The sequence below is a fragment of the Austrofundulus limnaeus genome, unplaced genomic scaffold (assembly GCF_001266775.1).
Source record: "Austrofundulus limnaeus strain Quisiro unplaced genomic scaffold, Austrofundulus_limnaeus-1.0 Scaffold64, whole genome shotgun sequence".
Lineage (NCBI taxonomy): Eukaryota > Metazoa > Chordata > Actinopteri > Cyprinodontiformes > Rivulidae > Austrofundulus > Austrofundulus limnaeus.
Genome location: NW_013952466.1, coordinates 1,367,190 through 1,378,257, shown reverse-complemented (window position 1 = coordinate 1,378,257; position 11,068 = coordinate 1,367,190). Strand labels below are relative to the sequence as shown.

The window sequence follows — 11,068 nt, the reverse complement described above, 5'->3', positions numbered from 1 at the left end:
GTCTGGGCCTCCCTTCTGAAGCTGCTGCCCCCGCGACCCGACACCGGATAGGCGGAAGAAAATGGATGGATGGATGTAAAAACGTGACAGATAATTTGTGAAACAGATCTGGTTCAGCTTGCTGTTTATCTATTAGTTTCTATGGTGGCTGTGAGTTKTTGCCCTTTTTGGACGCCATTTTTGTTCCTCCATACTGTCACAGACGCTACCAGTGGACGATATGGGCGGGGCTCAGTCTAGTGATCTATATTCAAGTCTATGACTAAGGTACAAATAGGTTAGGATGTAGAAATTTGCACAAGTATATAGAGAGTGTATGTGTAGGTGTCTTTAGACTGGTATTCCCTACATTGTGGGGCAGTTCTTTTGGCATACACACCTTTTTGTGTGGACCTAATGTTACTTATGAGGACCTGACTACATAAGGAGACTAGACTCAGGATGGGTCGGAGGTTAAGTTTAGGACTAAGGTGTGAATTGAGTTTAGGTTAGTTTTAGGGTCAGGTGAGGTTAGCCTTAGGGTTGGTGGTCAGGGTAAGGCTGTAGAAAATAATGGAAGTCAATGCCAGGTCCCCATAAAGATAGCTGTACCAGATTGTATTTACTGGTGTGTGTGTGTGTGTCGTGTTTAACACAGATTTGCATCACTGAATCCTATTTCAGCTAAGGAGTCAAACAGTGGCAGAATGCCACTCTGGACCACCTGGGCCTCCCCCCAAGGCAGGGTTTCTCCAGCATGGGAGGGTTATAGGACTGCTGTGTTTTTTAAGCCAGTTTTTCAGCAAAGAGGACGTGGGGGATTAGGGACAAATGAGAATAAATGCACCCATCCACCCACTTGTCTTTTCACCTCAATCTTGCACCAAGATGGAGAAGACGAGGGACCGAACGCACAGCTGTCCCCGGCCGTTATCTGTGATGGATGAAGCCAGAGCGGCGTGCCGCAGCACCCAGTCACTCCAGTGTGTCAGTGTATTAGAGTGCGTGTCTTATTTAACTCAACCGGAGCGACAGAAGAATGACGGAGCGAGAGAATGGGCTGTTGTGCCGGAAATACCCTCACGATGCAAATGAATCTCCTGGCGTTCCAGACAAACAGAACGAGAGGAACAAAAGAGGAAATACGTGCGGGGAGCATTCTGTGTGCTGAATCTTCTGTTGTCTGATTGGGTTTTGAGTGGGTGAGGTCTTATCAGTGCAGCTGTTCCAACCGCCAGGGCCAATTCAGCTTCCTCCGACGGTTCTACCTGCACAAGGTGTGACAGTGAAGCACGTTTTTTTTTCACCAGAAGGAAGTACTTTAGGGCTTAGGAAAATTTCCCAAACTCAACTTCAGTTATTTTCAGTAGCAGTTGATTTAATCTGTTTTGTTGTTACAGTAATGCCGCAAAAATACTTCAAGGCCTGCTGCATGTGTCTTTTTAGACATTTTTGGTTGGATGAAACAGAGTGAGAGAAAATAGAAGAAACTACTGTAAGGTTTAAGATTTTTTTATCATTCATCTTTATTGGACCCTTTTTCTATCATTTGTTTTAGGAGATAAGGCAAAAAAGGCAATTTATTTCATACAATATGATTTCCTTCTAAAAGTTATCATCAATAACTGTACTATAATGAAAGGACCATTATTGTGAAAATTTCCTACAAAACACAACTTTTAAAGATTTTATAGAATGCATAATTTGGGGTTGGGCGATATGGCTGATAAAAGTATCAGGATATGTGTTTCCTGTCAGTAGATATTGATAATTATTGTTTGGTTTTATGTTTTACCTTTTTTAAATAAGGACCAGGGCTGCCAAACTGGTGTCTTGACCTTTCCTCTTTTATCCACAATTTCCTCCCAAACTGTTACACACATTTCCTCTTTTCACTCCACGTCGTTATTTTTTTCAAGCAGTTCTGAGGTGCGGTGGTGAAACATGAAACTGCTACAGCATGTTACTCAAACAGGTTGTTGCTAGCTTACCAAAGACCGAGTTAGTTAATGCCATCAACCTTGCTTAGCTGGGCTTTGGCCATGGAGGGCAATTTTCCAGCTCCAATAACTGTGTTGTCACAATCTCCGGTCCTGGCCCGTGACTTATCCCCTACRTAAATTTCGTAGATTTACGTAAACTTTGTAAGCATCGAGGGGCAAATTTTTTTGAAGCCAGAGGAAGACATTTACGGAATAAATTGCACCCACTCCCAGTCCGTTGGTAATTTTTAGTTCCCTACGTAAATTTCGTAAACGAAATCAACATACGTACATGAAATTATCAATGTTCTGTTGGACRTGTTTTCCATTTATCTTGATCACGTGTCTGTTGCGAAATAAATATTATATTTTTTTATCGCCCAGCCCCTAGTATAATCCAACTCAAAACAATGAACGACTCACATRTAGGCAGCATGTGCCTGTGACTCCCAGTCTACCAATTAAAACAAGTCTGCTTACAACAGRTTGTGGTTCAAGAAACTCACTGAATTACCCTTACTACTAAAGGGATCCATGATTAGTTGCAACATTAGACTTTATTTAATAAACGTATATTTTAACTGTAAAATAAAGACAGTAAAAATACTGTACGATGTTTAGTTTTTATAATATTTAAACTAATTGTTAAATATTTTACACGGACTGGGACATTTTATTTACACGCAAAGCATTCTGGGTAAATGATGACATGGATAGGTCCTCGGTGTGAGGCTGCTAGCGAGCTATATCCACCCTGAAGGTTAATCTTGGACAATATCTGATGATCGACTCTTTTAAATGAAACCAGAGAGCGTTGACAGAGAGGAGAAGGTAGAAATGACTCAGCCTGGAACTGAAAATATGGATGGAGGACAACAGAGCTGCTTCATGGAAGAAGAACCTCAGCTTAGCCTGTTAGCTTTAGCATTAGCCCCAATGCTATCACCATATACATCATATATATATCATTGGCGCTAGCGTCTCTCCACGTCATCATTTACCCAGAATGCTTTGTGTGTAAAGAAAATGGCTCCGTCCGTGTTAAAATATATTTTTAAAAATTTACAAAACTAAACAGCTTACAATATTTTACAGTCTTGATTTTACAGTTAAAATAAATGCTTATCAAATAAAGTCTAATGTTACAACTAATTGTGGGTCTCTAATAAAATCTGCTGTCCGTCTGAATCTAATTTTTCTTCAGTTACCCTTGTCTTTAATCCTGAAAACCTGCTGATGGATGTCCAAAAATGCAATTCGCGGCCAAGGTTCTGCTGATTAGATTAGTGCCCATTGACTCGTATTTGGACAAAGCGCTCGTCTGACTCAACAGCTGTCAAATACAAGGAGCAGTTATAAGCCCCYTATTAAATATGCTAATACAGTTCATCCTCTTAGATAAGTATATTATGTGCGTGAAGAGATATTTGGGCTTTTTGTTCCGATTTTTCTTTGGTAAAAAAAGCCAAACCTATAGTTTAGGTTGTCATCACCGGCAACCAAAAAGAGGAAATGTAGATTTGAAATGTTTTCCCAGCCTAAGAAGTAATTTGCTTTTAGGTTAGGTTTTGGTGCTTATTTAAATTCCAACTAGTGCCTCTGTGTAAATTTGACTGAACCATCAGAGAGAGGTGTCAACATATGCAGACAGGCCTGAAATAAACTGGTCATGGCTCAGAGATCCTTCGCATAAAGCGTTCAAACAAAGGCACACCAKGCTGCACATTAAGGGATAAAAAAATATTAATAAAAAAAATCCAAACCATCCAGTACTCAGCTGGTACTTAACGGTTGTGTTCCCAATGAATCGTATACACAAACACTTGCAAAACAAAAACAAAAAAAAGGAGAACTGTCTTTTCTGTTCAAAATGAACTGTGACACTTCAGTAGCGGTTGCTTTGTGTTGCACAAATCTATGATCTATTGTTTGAACTTGGTTTCGCAGGTCCCAGATATGCCACCTACTGACCTCGCTGTCACTCCCTTCTCCTCGTGTTGCGCGGATGAATGCTGGTCCAACTGATAATGATGAGGTGGGTATTGAAGGACGGAGTCACCCTGCCGTTTCTCTCCTCCTGCAATTCATTAACCCGATTTCTGCTGAGCTCTGTCCCACATGTGTCAGAGAGGGACGTGTGGAGGAGTCTGCTCCAAACGGCTCGGTCCGCAAAAACACTCCATTGTAACACCTCCCCAATCTGGCAACGAATGGTTCCCCTCAATGTGTCGATAATTACTTTATATCTTTTTACCGTCTTTAGAGAATTGTCTTGTTATTCTGTAGAAAAGCAATTGCAATTTAAAGCACAGCACTCCTGTCACTTTGGCTGACTTTAAATGGAAAATTATCTGATGAATACTCAATTTTAATCATTTACTGATCTTTATCAACCGTTCTTTTGCATCCAGTATTTTCTGTTCCACTGCATGCCACTCAAACAGAAAGCACAATATGTCCCTCTGAAACAACTGATAAAACTTTTAACAGTTTTTTTTCTAAGGAGTTTAGAGACTATASTCTCTCCGAAGAAGCAGTTTATGAAATAACTCATCCAGATGTTGCAGATTTCAGAAGACTCGTGATGATTAGGTCACGAGAGACCTGATTTTTCTTCATTGCAATGTTGCACCATCTCTCCTGCRTCTGTGAAATCTTCAAACACAACAGGGTTGTAGTTTCTGTTCAGCAAATTTGTTCATGAAATAATTTCTTTGCTAATCTTGATATTTAAAGCTACCTTTATTTGTTATTTTATGCAATAGTTTTAATGCAGCAAGCTGTTTCATTGATTTAGATTCAGAAAATTCTAAATAATTTACTGTAAGTGAGTTTTGCTCTATGAATTTTGCTGTGGCCCTGCCTGGTTCTGGTCCCGGTCTGGTGTCTGAATGATCTGCTCGGTCCTGAGAAAACGCTGCCACTTTTCTGTTTGCCTTCARTCAGTTTAATCTCTTGTAGTTTTGCCTCAGTGTGGGTCAGTTTTGCGGTTGGCCTTTAATCCAGTCCTGTGCCGCCACATGCGCAGAAAGGTTTAGTTCAGTCTAATTTGGTTTACAGAACAGCAGTGTTCATCTGAGCAGAAAACCATTTGTTATTGGTTTCCTCTGGAGGAGGGATCATGAATCAGTCTCAGTCCAGATTTACAAACACAGAAGCGCCTCAATGATTAGCGCAAATAAACACATACAGAACAGCATGAGACGACRCACACGCACGCACACTGAATGTGATGAAAAAATAAGAGGTTATTTATAACAGCCACATTCAAAAACTAATGCTTAAAAACACTTTCTCTAAAAAAATGACATAAATCTAATACAGTTTATAATCATATTTATCTGTTATTTATTATTTGTCCTTCCATCAATTCATCCATAAATTGGTTGGTCCATCCATCCATCCATCCATCCATCCATCCATCCATCCATCCATCCATCCATCCATCCATCCATCCATCCATCGTTATATGGTCCAAAATTAAACTGCTAAAATTAATAGAAAAATCCAGCAGGAATCAGATTTATTCTGTCTGCTTAACTGTGTAAAGGGATCCCTGATTAGTTGTAACATTAGACTTTATTTCATAAACATATATTTTAACTGTAAAATAAAGACTGTAAAAATACTGTACGATGTTCAGTTTTTATCATTTTTTTAAACTAAAAGTTAAAAAATATATTTTAATACGGACAGRGCCATTTTATTTACACGCAAAGCATTCTGGGTAAATGATGACGTGGATAGGTCCTCGGTGCGAGGCTGCTAGCGAGCTATATCCACCCTGAAGGTTAATCTTGGACAAAATCTGATGATAGACTCTTTTAAATGAAACCAGAGAGCGTTGACAGAGAGGAGAAGGTAGAAATGACTCAGCCTGGAACTGAAAATATGGATGGAGGACAACAGAGCTGCTTCATGGAAGAAGAACCTCAGCTTAGCCTGTTAGCTTTAGCATTAGCCCCAATGCTATCACCATATACATCATATATATATCATTGGCGCTAGCGTCTCTCCACGTCATCATTTACCCAGAATGCTTTGTGTGTAAAGAAAATGGCTCCGTCCGTGTTAAAATATATTTTTAAAAATTTACAAAACTAAACAGCTTACAATATTTTACAGTCTTGATTTTACAGTTAAAATAAATGTTTATCAAATAAAGTCTAATGTTACAACTAGTATCACCAGAACTGACTGGCATCAGAGACACAAGCATAATTTAACGTTTCCGTGTTACATTTACCACGATTTAGAAACTGATAAGATCCACTTTTTATAATTTAATGCTACCCATTAATAATTTATTTATATTAATGACTTCATTTTGTGGTTTTCTGAAACCATTTATTTCGCCATGTTTGTTTTTTTCCCCCTTCACTTCTACTGTAAAGCACTTCATGGCTTCTGTTTTGAAAAGTGTTTCACAAATTACCCTCTGACAGATAAGTGCCTCTGAACTTTAGTTGTGTAACATTGAGTTTGGTAGCTGTTGATACTCAGACATAATCCTGGAAACGAACAGCCTAATATATTTATGTACTGTCAGCAGTGTGGCAGCTGACTGCAGGTCGGGGCTGGTTCAGAACGAACTCGAGGCTTTCACAGTTGGAATATCATGTCGTACAGAGACGGGACTCCGGCTTTTGGCACATCGGAGTCATTGTCAGGGCCTTTCATGACTCCTAAAAGGCAAGGAGTGCTCGAAATTGTTTTAATTACTGCTGCAGGGAGGCTTTTCCTCCTTATTTCTTCCCGCTATTTCCCCTTTTTTTTCTCTTTCCACCCTCTGTCTTGGTCATTGCCTTTCTTCCTTATTTTTTCTTCATCAGATTTTGCTTTCTTTTTCTGGATGCTGTGTTCTGTGGCCAAGGCTGTTTCTTCCATAGAACACACTCTTGAAAGGCTATTCATGGATTTTTCAATAAACCCCTATTACATTTGCGTGCATGTGTGTGTGTGTGTGTGAGTGTGAGGGAGGGAGAGACAAAGAAAGAAAAATAAAGAGAGGCAAAGGTATTACGGAGGCTGTGCTACAGTACCATCTGTATGCAAATGTCCTCAGACTTTGGTAAACTTTGATCAAACGCTCAGGCCTTCTTTTCTCTCCCCTGCGCTCCCTCCCTCCCTCCCTCCCTCCCTCTCTTGCTTCACTGTCCACTATGTGATCTACAATTACTGTAGAGTCACAGCCCCTTTTGTCACAGCTTCATATTACTCAACAAGTGTACAGAGATCCCTGACGGACCTCCCCTTTATTTCACTCGCACTAAAAAAATTTTTTTTAAAAAAATCCATGTTTTCTGCCCGGACACCCTCAGACACCCCGCTGTTTGCTGCTCCTCTACCTACCGTAACTCTATTTCAGAGCACCTGCAACTAGACCCCACAACAGATGGTGACCCACCCCTGACACGCTCCCTCACGCAGATACACAATCATCGCTCACCCCCCCCACCCTTCAGATAGCGGAGCTCTTGGCAAAGCGAGCCCCGTGCGGCGCATGGGTGATGCCATTGTGCAGACGTGGAGGGCACACACAGGGCGCTTTGTTTTCCTCMGTGTGCGGAAGGTTAACACGTTGGATTCGGATCCGGTGTCCAACGGGACAATAAAAGTGTTGCGACGAGGGTTTGTCAATTAACGGAGATCTCCGAAGAGATGACACCAACACACTTGGAAGAACACAAACCTGCTGCATTATCTCGCGGGCAGCTTTAATATCCTTCCTTCAGCGGGACGTAAGCCCATTAGATCTGTGTTGTGTGTATGTGTGTGTCTGAGCAGCTCCAGCCAGTCAGGCAGTCACTGAGCAGAAAGAAAAGCCTTTGCCATATGTCTGTTAAACATAGGAGATGACCACTCTACGACATCAGCTCCCTCTAAACCAATTAGCCTCCTTTTGGAGCACAGAGCTTAACTACAGATGAGTGTGCAGCTGAAGAGGAAGCAACTTAAAGTTTGTTTAAAGTATAAGTGCTCATCTTTTAAAGTGGGATTCTTTCGAAAGGCTATGAGTAAATAAGTAGCCACCATTAGTCTCGGCTCAATGCTACCTTAGAGGAGACATATCACTTGGGATGGGTACCGAATTCGACACTTTTTAAAGTACAGACCGAATTCTGTCGGTACTACCGAGTATCTATTCGCGTAACATCAAATGGTACCATGTTTCGGTACCTAAACGCATCATTGTGACAAGAGCGGTGAGTTTTCTATGCTTGTCCTGAACGCAGCATCGTTCAGTAAACAGAGTTCAGTCTGAACGTAGCTTGAAAGCCTCGCAGCTCCTGGAGTAAAACTCGCCAAACAGACCACCTCTGAATTATCTGGTGGATTAATTATCTTGTGAGCACGACGTTCGCTTGCTCAAAGTAAATAAAGTACAGCCACTTTCTTTATTTCATCCACCATTAAACAGAGACCGGCAGAGGAAAACAACAGAGGGGCTTCCCGACAGTCCGAATACGTCTGACCTGAAAGAGCACAAGCAGCCAACTTGAAGTGTTGGGTGTGTTTGGATGCTCAAAACATAGCTTGAATACCTTTTATTTACTTTTAACTCCATCCTCTTTTGCTTATTTGATTTAAACTTATTTGCCTTCCATGGACCTCCATCACACATTTTTCTAGTGGGGAAATGACATCAATAGAAACACGTGGAGCTGGATTTTAATTTGTGCAATAAGACAAAACAGTCTTGTTGTTTTCAAGAGTTTTCACTTTAAAGACATARGTTACACAACTGATGTTACAATACAAAGAGCTGGATGTTGTCTTGATATTTGTTAATTTTATATATTGAGAAATATGTTAAATAAAAAAAATACAAGTTTATAATTGAAAAAACAACACACACAAAGTACCGAAAATTGGTACCGTTAAGTACCGGTACCAATTCCCAGGTACCGGATATGGGTATCGAATCGATTCAAACGTCAAAGGTACCCATCCCTACATTTAAATACTTCATGGGGTCTTTATAAAGTGGAACTGCAATGCTTTGGCCTGAATTTCTCCAAAAGCCCCGCCCCTTTTTGGAGGTGTGTCTCAGATCAACTCGTTTTGAGACTGTCTCTTTAGACCCAAACGAGGTGCTTCAAGCTCCGCCCCCCTCCAGCTTCCAGAGCAGTCCATTCCAGTTTGATAGAGGGGTTTACGACTATATAGCGGCACAGAAACTTTATTTACAAATGAATTAAAAGATGGCAACAAGAGAAGACTTGTCCATCCAGTCTTACATGTTGGAGCCAGAGTCTGACCCAGAGGCAGAGGAGAATGAAGACTACATCGCAAATACTGTGATGTAATAGTTCAGAAAACATCATAGAAAATAGAAAAAACGGGTTGAAAAATATGTGCAAAAAGTATAAATATATCCATGTAGCACAGAGAGAGACTAAAATCAAATTCTCTGCACTCCTGAAGACTCCAAGTACACAACAAAATGTATTTAATCGGTACAAAAGTGGATTTTGTGTGACATGTCCCCTTTAAGATACATTCTGAGAGCTTTATACAGCTTTTCCATAGAACCCCTGCAAAATGTCTGAACTATCTCTTTAACACATTGGACAGGAAGTGTGATACTTGACACTGTTGTTTGTGTATGATGGTAATGATATATGTTGAGTGTTAATATGAAACAAGTGGCCTTTGTTTTCCCCCTCCTAGCTGTTCATTTTTTATTGTCCATGGTCTTGTCCTCAATAAACAGGCAGGATGAGCCATTGGGCAGATGGTAAGGGGAAGTCCCAGGAGAGGACCCAGCATGCACACATACACAGATAAAGACACCGGCCTCCTGGTTCCGTAAATGCACACGCACTGTAAGTGTGCACAAAGACACCAGACCCCTGTTATGTAATCCAGCAGTTCCTCTCCCTCCTCGGACTGAGAGAGGCTCAGTTTTGGGCCGCCTCAGCAAGAAAAACAAAGTCATCAGTCTTCATATAAAGCTGTCTTTTCAATAGGACACATGCCACTGGATCAGTTTGGATCCTGCGCGTCACAATGAAGCCTCTCTGAAACGCCACAATGAGGCACATGACAAACCAGCGCGTTTCCTTTAGCGCTCGATTGAAAGTAAGGTACAACTTTATAATGCATGCAGCTTTTTTATCCTTACTTAACCATAAATAATTGGTTAGTTAACCTTAAAAACATCAATTAAGGATGATTCCAAAACCAACAAACTCATGAACTAAATATTCTATGTAATGTTTATAGTTCAGTCTGAAATCCACAGGCAAAAATAAACTTGTGGCTCTTCAGGGTTTCGTCTACATTAACAAATACGTAAAAAAGAAACATTTGATAAAGGCTAAAAAGACCTGACTAACTACTAGCCACTGCCTTAATTACTGATGCACTGCAGGGTTAGTATAGTCCAGGGGTCTGTAAGCTGCAGCACTGGCTCTTTGGWCCCTCTGCAGTGGTTTTTTAAAAATGTGACCAAACATAACATTTTTGTTTGTTTGTTTGTTTTTATACTCACAATTTGTATGCAAATGTGTCATCAAAAATGCAAAAAGTAAATCATGTTAGCTTGTAGTGTACTTACATAATCCAACTTCTTTCTATGGTCTTTCTCTCAAATCAATCAGAATTACCTTGAAGAATTTGAAGACTACATAATAATAAGCATTAGTAAAAAACATGCCTGAATATTTCTGTTGTACTCAGTATAAACTGTATAGTCTTTTTCTTGTTTACATGAATGTAGTATTTTCATTTGTCCTCATGTGTAAAAATAACAATAAATAATACAATTCACAAAATATATATATTTTGTTTTTTTTACTGTCTCCTCCACTGGCCATAAAGGGTCCTGAAAGGGCCTTGAAAAGGCCTACAGACCACCAGTTGATAATCAGTCATAGCTTGTTTTGCAGCTATGGAGACATTTTATTAGTGAGCCAAGTAGAAATAGCTCTTTTGATTGTAAAGGTTGCAGACCTCTGATAGTCAGTTCAAACTTTCTCTATTACTACACGTCTAACACATGGAGTGAAAGTACATTTATATGAGCATTATACTGTATATATAATAGTTATATCATGAGATATTAAGCATTAATAAACAATAAGTATATTGGATTTGGAAGT

General features: G+C 40.1%; 1 protein-coding gene and 1 long non-coding RNA gene across 2 annotated transcripts in view; both read left to right on the top strand.

Moving 5' to 3' along the window:
* The window catches only part of LOC106518624 (uncharacterized), a 32,499-nt gene extending 21,772 nt beyond the window's left edge, over window positions 1-10,727 (top strand). Inside the window, exons 2-3 of the long non-coding RNA XR_001310339.1 lie at window positions 3,909-3,996; window positions 9,679-10,727. This is a non-coding gene — a long non-coding RNA (uncharacterized LOC106518624). The remainder of the gene's footprint in view (window positions 1-3,908; window positions 3,997-9,678) is intronic.
* eva1aa (eva-1 homolog A, regulator of programmed cell death a) overlaps window positions 1-11,068 on the top strand; it is a 330,537-nt gene that overhangs the window by 103,072 nt on the left and 216,397 nt on the right. The gene's annotated exons all lie outside the window — the stretch shown is intronic.